The following is an 8300-nucleotide window of genomic DNA, read 5'->3' on the forward strand; positions in this document are numbered from 1 at the left end:
TAGCTTTATGTTGTCTAGTCAGTCTGTAGAGACATTTGCATTTGTAGGAATTGTGTCCTTTCAGATGGGAATGACGTGGTCAATAGTTTGGTTGTTAATGGGCTAGAGCAGGAGTTTTACTTTCTGCACTCGGGGAAAAAAAAAATTAAGTTCTGTATTAGCTTTCAAACTCCATCCTCCTTGCCAACCCTGCTCTTCCCCAGTGGAAGTGGTGTGGCAGTAAAATTGTGGGCGAACTTATTAAATCTGCACATTTAATGCCTCAATTTAAACCTTGTATAATAAAGGACCATCTTTTAATTTAAGCTGTGGATCTACCATCTGCGCAAATTGGATTTTTTTTCTTTTCTGTATTACCTGAAAAACAGCATTACTAAGGATAATTTGTGAACCATTGGTTTCTACATGACTGCCTACATTCATAGTTAGATTAATGTGCAGGCAAGTTCAGAAATAGAGACAGACACCTGGACACTGCTCTTCCTTAAGCCATTAAGTCAAGTAAGCACTTCTTAAACAGTATTTTATGTCCTTTTGTCATTTTATCCCACTGATAATATTTGACCCTGCTTCCTTCCAGCATGAAAAGCAGTAACATGGCATCTGAAGTTCTGAGCTAGGACAGTATTTGGATACGTCTTCTCAGTTTGAATGTAAGTTATTTGCTATAACCCAACCCACGGTTGGTGCTGTTGCTGCTAGCTTGCCTGCTTTTAAAGGTGGGTACATCAGAGTGAGGAGGTGTGCCAGAAGTCCAGCTTCCCACAGCCCCGGTTGGGTCCTTGTTGGCTGTCCTGTTCTAAGATTCTCTGTGGCTATCCCCCAAAACTTTATGCTGTGAATTCCTATTAATGTAAAAGAAAGTAAAATCTGATGACAATTCCTAAAGGAAAATTGCAAATATAGGAGGAACCGCGCACCCCAGTCCCTCATTCTCACCTCTGCCTAAGTGCCCTTTGATCCTCATTCAGGTTAGGGGTTGGGGGCAGCTTGTGGCAGGGTCTAGGACTCATTTTAGGGCTGGAGAGTAAGGGAAGACCATGGAACAACCAGTTTAGCTGAGCAGCTCAGCCATGTCAGGGAGTTTGTTTTTAGAAGAGCTATGCAGTCTATTTAGGTAGATTATAAAATGCATTTTTTTCATCTCCTCTCTCTACTATCTGCATGTGTAATGCAATGCAAACCCTTCTGTTCTGCCTGCCTTGCAGTAGCAATTTTCAGGCCAAAAGTAATTTTAATGCTTAACTTACTACTGAGAAAAATGGAAAGGTTTACCATTGCAAATAAGAAAGATAAACTGCTCAAACTCATCCTGTTGTTGAGTCTAGCATCATGAAGAGGCAAGTTCATCATTGCCACTTTTTGCCCAGGTTTTTTTTTTTTACCTCTTGCACTCTCTTTTTCTTTCTTTCTTGAAGGAAATAGTTAAGTTTGCTACCTTAATATATTTTTTCACTCAGGAAAAAGGTCAAAAAGACATAGTCCCATAAGCTAGGCCCTCTTCTTCCCATCACTCCTTTTCCTAATAATCCTTGAGGCATTTGGCCAGTTGAGGAGAGGTGAAAAATCAGTGCTGCTGCCAAAGAAGTGATAGAAGCATGTATGGGTGGTAGCAAACCAAATAAAATAATGCAAGTAATGGCTGAGCTGAGCAAGCTCCTCCTGGAGGGCAGTAGCCATGGGTCCACCCATCAGCCTTGGACCAGTGAGATCAGTGTGCTTGACTGCTGTCATAATTTCCTCAGATACGAAGTTTTTTTCCATAGGGATGATCCTAGGGTACTCCTGAGCTCAAGTATTTTTTGTCTCTTGGAGCATGTAGCCTCTAGAGAAGAGGAGGCTGAGGGGAGACCTCCTGGCCCTCTGCAACTCCCTGCCAAGAGGGGGCAGAGAGGGGGGATGAGTCTCTGGAGCCAAGGCCCCAGCGCCAGGCCCCGAGGGAATGGCCTCAAGCTGCCCAGGGCAGGGTCAGGCTGGCTCTGAGGAAGGATTTCTGTGCAGAAGGGGCTGTTGGGCGTTGGAATGGGCTGCCCAGGGCAGGGGGGAGTCCCCGGGATCCCTGGGGGGGTTGAAGAGTCGGGCTGAGCCAGCGCTGAGGGGTCTGGGGGAGTTGGGAACGGTCAGGGGGAGGGTCATGGTTGGGCTGGGGGAGCTTCAAATTCTTTTCCAGCCTTGATGTTTCTGTGATTCTGAAAGTTGGTCTAACATGTTACTGGGAAGTCTTTAGGACACAGGAGGTTTCCTGAGGAACACAAAGCTGTAAATTTGGTGCCTGCACCAAACAGAGCTGAAGCCGTTCGAGCCCAGCTGAATCTGGGGGAGAGAAGAGAGGATAATTTTCATTTCTGATTTGTCATCTCTGACTCTAATTTCTGTAAATCTAGCTCTGTTACCTGCCTGTATGTTGTAAGAGCAATCACACTTAATCATACCAACTGTATATAAAGATGAAGAATTGCAAGAAAGAACATATTTCACTTTTGACATTTGCTTAAATTCTTAGAAAATTGCATGGCATAGTGTCCAGCAAAGTTTGAAAGTCATTGCAGATTAAAGCTGCTAGGGGCTGATTTTAATCCTCAGCACGCCCGAGCATTGAGTCCATTAGTATCTGCTACTGTGTCAATAGAGAAAACAAACTCCAAGCACTACCAATTAACTTCACCAGCAAGCATATCTTCCCCAGAAAAATCAAGTGAACATGCATCTTTTATTAGGAGGCGGGAGACCAGAGCCAGTGTTTCAGACATCTGATGACCTTTGTGTGTGTCTGCTATCTCATTATCTTTGACAGGGACTAAATGCAATCTTCAGAGCTGATCAGTGCCTTCTGTCTCTCCGAGGAGACTTTATTTAATTTACTGTATTATATTATAGCATCTTTTCTCTTTAACTGGAGACATCTTAATCTAATCTAATGATAGTTATACTGTGTGTGCATATAAATAGAGACACATTCTTAGAAATATAGGTGGCTTTAGTCTGTATTTGAGAAAGTGTTAGAAAACACAACTCTAAACTTGTTTAATTATATCTAAAATTAAAATTGCTAAATATCTAAATCTAAAATAAAAAAAAGAGCCTGTCTTAAATGGGTACCATGCATTATTCTTAAATACAGTTTCTGCTGTAACTAATCAAAAGGATGATTTTAAATAGGCTTTCTGTGAATTTCCTTAGAAGTATTGTTGTTTAAGTTTGGTCTTGTACGCCTGCCAGCACAGGGCTGAGCGCTCTTTCAGGAGCCTCTTAATGGCCCTTGATACCAGCCGTACAGGGAACAAGACCTTGTCTGACACTCAAATGGCAGATATCGCGGTGCTCATGTCAAATACACTGTGTGCCAGAACCTCAAACAAAAGAAATGCTCAAATACCATGACACAATTGTTTGCCCCAAATTGTGTCCTCAACCCCTCGAAAGGGATGTAGATGCAGATGTAGACCCCAGTCTCCATGCACAGAGCCTTCCGAGTGCCAGGGTGATTGCATTTACCTCGATACTTATATGCTGGGTCCTTCTTAGCCTGAAGTAAAGGAGGACTAATTCACCACTGAAGTGGGATAGCCACTTTACAGCAGGAATTTATACACAAGACCTATGCTACAGTTCAGGCCTGATGGGTAGTTAATGCACCTATCTGCATGTACAGAAGAACAGCTGGGCCATGCACATGCCACCCAAGAAAGTATCAGGGCAAGTTACTAATTTCTCTTGCGGAGGAATAAGGCGGGGAATGTGGAAGAGTTGGGCAAAACTTCCACAGATGGAGTATTTGTTATTGACTGAAGTAGGTTGTTGTTTAGTCAGAGGGGAATATAAAATTCAATACAAATATAAAAATAATGTAAATATAAAAAAAAATTTGTGGCCTTGGTACTCTGATGTGAGGAGCTGAAGGTGACTGAAAAGATATGGCTCAGAAAAAATTGACAATACCCCTTTCCCAATGCAATGTGGATTTTTTCATTTAAGCTTCCTACTCAGCTACTGTGTGTGGTGTGACTGTAACAGTGGCAGGCTGGGAAGCAAATGTGACTCTTTTGTGACCAGAGATTTATTCTTTGTGGCTTTATCCCCCCCCCTGTTTAGAAAGTTGTTGTGTCCAACTTCTCATTTTCCAGCTTTGATTCTCCAACTCTGAATGTTTTATGTTGAGGGTCCTATAATACATGATATTCTTAAGCTACCTTTTTAAATGACGGTGTATTGGAGGAAAAAAAAATATGTTAGGAACACAGTAGAACAGGAATTTTTGCTTTTCTTTGCAGATGCTAACAAACACAAGCGCAGATACAGTAGCTTTCCAGCAGTAGCATGATACAAGTGTATATAACTCACAGGAGGAAGTCACAGTATGTCATCACTGAAGTACTAAATGCTTGGAAGCTGTGTGTGAAGGAAATATTCTTCTTGATTCTGTGCATTGTACTTCATTAAACAGGAGATGGATAGCATCCCTTTACACATGGCTTGAGGAACCAAGGCCTTGCAGGAAGGAAACTTGCCAAAATGTTTAAGTTGAATACTGTCTAATGTTGGTTGTCCATGGCTGCGTCTAAACAAATGTTTTGGTTCCGAGTGGTGGTGCAGTTTGGAGTAAAATCCCCTTATTCATCCCATGTACTGAGTGCTGACTGGGTTCAGGTTCTTGGGCATGGGCTGAATTGCTTTTAGAAAAAATCAGTATGCTGCAACCTTGGGTGGACGTGGGGGTTTGTGAGGAGGGGACATTCAGTCCAGAAGAAAAGATTAACTCAAGTTGGAAATAACAAGACTGAAGCAGAGCTGCGGAGCTTTCTGGATTCCCAAATCTCACCATTTTTTGCGGCTGCTCCCAATCAGGAGACTTGGAGTTGCCAGTGTGAGTGTTTATAATGCAGAGAGGGCAAAATGGCAGATTGGGACTATCGTTAAGCCCCTTGGGTGCCAATTGCCTTCCTAGCTGGAAAGTGAATTAAATAACTTGTGTCGCTGCTGCTCAGCAGAATAAGTTTGCTTAGTTTAACAAGATCAGTTGTGGGTAGGATATATAATTTATCAGTAGCAAATGAATTGAGAAGCTGCATTCTTGCAGTTTGAATAGCTTTGCTCTAGTGTTATGACAATATAAACACCTTAAAACTACAAAGTTCACTAAGAGGCAGTGGTTATTTTTAAGTGGCAAAGTATAGGATATTTAGCTCTCCAGAAACTTTTTGTACCTGAGGTGGATTGAAACTTTCTCTTGAGTTGTAGACCCCCACCTCACTGTAGGTGGATGACACCTAGTCAAAAATGTATGAGAGCACTAGCTGTGATGTCCTAAAGTTGTGAGAAGTTGTGAAGTGAGACAAGATTTGTGAGAAGAGGTCATGCAGTGTATCCAGCAACTTGGTATCAGCTTTGAGGAAAAGACAGCCTGGACTGGAGAGACAGCTTTTAATTCAGAAATAAATGCAATGCTCTCCAAAACTAAATATAAAGAATTTTTTACATCTGCTGGTATGTTAAACCACCTCAGGGGTGAATTATGAACTAGAGTCTGGCTAGGAGGAAGAGAGCTACATATCCGCCCCCCCTTTTTTTTTCCCCCCCCTCAGGCTGTCTGATTATTTGACCTAATCTCTCAGATTAACAGTACAGAATTGTAAATGCCTGCTGGGGGTGGAGGCGTGCAGTGCATTATGGCAATAGCTTCTGCCTCTGAGGGCACTTCAGAGATCGAAGGACTGACTTTGGTGGGGATCAAACCCTAAACTAACTCTAATGCCCTTAGACTGACCCACGCATCCTTTACACAGCAGCATTAAGGAGAAGGAACACTCACAGATCAGGAGATGACAACTGGGTGCTCAGCTGCAAGAACTTGCCCGCTTTGGCTGCAGAGCTCAGTGGCTCCATGTGTGGCAGCAATATGGCTTGCAAGTACCAAAGTCACTTTGGGAAACGGGATTTGCAACCAAGAGGTACGTACAGCGAGCACTGAATGCTCTCCCATGTCTGCAGAGGTGCAATTTCTGTATTGTCACTGAATGCCAATAGCTTTCTGCCTCTGCTCAAATCAAAATCAGGGTGTGTACACACTGCAAACAACAGGGGCTGTAGTCATTGTTCCTTTTAACATATTTCCTTAGTGTTTCTGGATGCCAAAACTTCAAAGAAATGCTGCAATTTTGCTCTGTTTGCTCCATCCTTTGAAACCAGTAGAGGCAGCACTATTACTTTGGCGTTTGTGTTCCTATTAACTTAAAAAAAAAAAATAATTTTGCTTACACATTGACATTTCTAATTTTTCAGATGTGTGCACTCTCAGGGGCAATCAGTCTGAAAATCAGAATCTGCTAAGTTCCTGCATTTTCCTCTTCTCCTTAAATGTTTTTCTCTGGAGAAATTCAAACAAATAAATTTCTTTACAAAGTCACGATGCTTCTGTGTGGGAATGTGTTTGTCTGGCACCAGCTGGAAGACAGGACAAATCTTGCCTGGATCCTGGAGACTGCAATTCAAACAGCATTTACCACATTTTTTGTTGCTCACATGTTTTGTTTTACCACTGGTTAGCTTGAGGAGTTACATTCAGCCAAAAAAATCAAACTGCTTTTTGTGGCTCGGTGGCTTGTAAAGAGCATTCAGCAGAGGAGAGCTAATCCTTCAATGTTTGAGTGTGAATCGAGGCAACAAGGCCTCTGGAAGACTAATTATCCTGTCTTTGTCACTAGACAGCCCTAAAAGTCTTTTCTCCCTTCTTTGCCTAGTCTGCTACCTCCAACAAACATCTCAGCTCTGCCCTTCAGGATCTGCGTGTGAAGCATGCCCTGAGTCCTTGGAACACTGCTCAGCAGTTCTCTGCTGCTTTGTAAGGCTGGAGTGCTAACTTTCAAAATTTTTTTTTTTTTTTTTCCTGGTTAAGGAGAAGACAACAAAAAAATATTTAAGGTCTCTCTTGTCAAAGCACAGGGCTGTGGTCTTGGTAGAAGGTGAGAAGACGGCTTTCATCTTGCAACATGTGGCCATCCAGAGAAAAACAACACAGGAATCAGGCGCACAAAAGCGAGTAGACTGACACAAAAATGGTCAAAACCAAGTGCTATTGCTACTTGCTCTTAATGAAACTTGTGGATGGTTTTATTTGCAACCTGTGGATGTGTTTAAGTCGGCAGTTTGATCGTTGTTCACAACAAATGGCTGCATGGTCTGATTGCTACTAATGGGGAATTTCACAACCTCTCTCAGTTCTTGAAGTGCTTCATGGCCTGCTATTTTCTTTAGCCATGTTTGAAAGAATAATTCTGAACAAACTGCCCCAAATACAGTCCTCAGCACTGCAGTGTTTCTCTCTGACTCATGGTCATGTGGGAGTAACAGCTAATTCCTTAAATATATTTAAAATTAGTCAAATATGCATCATGACCTTCCAATAAATTGCTTATGCTCTCTGGCTGCCAGCTCTTCAGCATCTGTATGTGTATATATACACGCAGTAATTTTTGAATAAAGCTTGAGGTTTATTCAGATGCATGAAAAATTCATTCAGAAGGATGAAAACTTGGCCATTCCACCCGTTTACTTAAACGCTGATCCCGCTCACTGAAGCAGTTAGGAATCCGCACAAGCTCTGTTCTCCAGCAGCGACTTAGGTCTATGCAGTCTCAGTAGGATGGTATCAGATATATGGTTATAATCTATATGTACTGTTGTCTGAATAAGATTACCCATAAAGCTCTTGCTTTTGTGCTGTGCTTTGATAGGTTTTACCAAAACACACATTTTTAAAACATGAAGCTCCTGAATAGCTCCTGAGATAGAAAGCTTGGGAACTGCTGACTTCAAATTAAGCATTCCTGAGTTTCCATGCTTGAGCTGTAATGCTTGCTAGTTTCTATTAAAGCAGCCAAGATATATTGCTAAATTGAAGGGAAAACACAAATATTGGTATTTCAGTGGTGAAGTGCAGCAGAGAGAGTGCATAAAATGCACCAGGTTTATTACTGAGGCAGACCTATAATTGACTAAAACACATGGTGTAGCGGGGATGGAGTGGGAACGGGCAGTGCCTCTCTGTTCAGGAGGGAAATGCAGGGTGGAAAGGATAGTGAAGGATAGAAAACAGCACGCTGCAACCATGTGCCTTTCAGGCTGCTGCCCTGGGCACGGTATGAAAAGGTACTGAGTGAGGGACACACACAACTGCGTATCGTTTGTGCATCTCAGCAAAGGATTCGGTGTCTCCAATTACAGTAGTTTGATACTTGTTTTTTCATAAGCTTTTTTTTTTTTTTTTTTCTTCATCAGCAAAGCCTTAGTGCATGGGCATAAAT

The sequence above is a fragment of the Athene cunicularia genome (genome assembly GCF_003259725.1).
Source record: "Athene cunicularia isolate RWA chromosome 6 unlocalized genomic scaffold, athCun1 chr6_part2, whole genome shotgun sequence".
Taxonomy (NCBI): domain Eukaryota; kingdom Metazoa; phylum Chordata; class Aves; order Strigiformes; family Strigidae; genus Athene; species Athene cunicularia.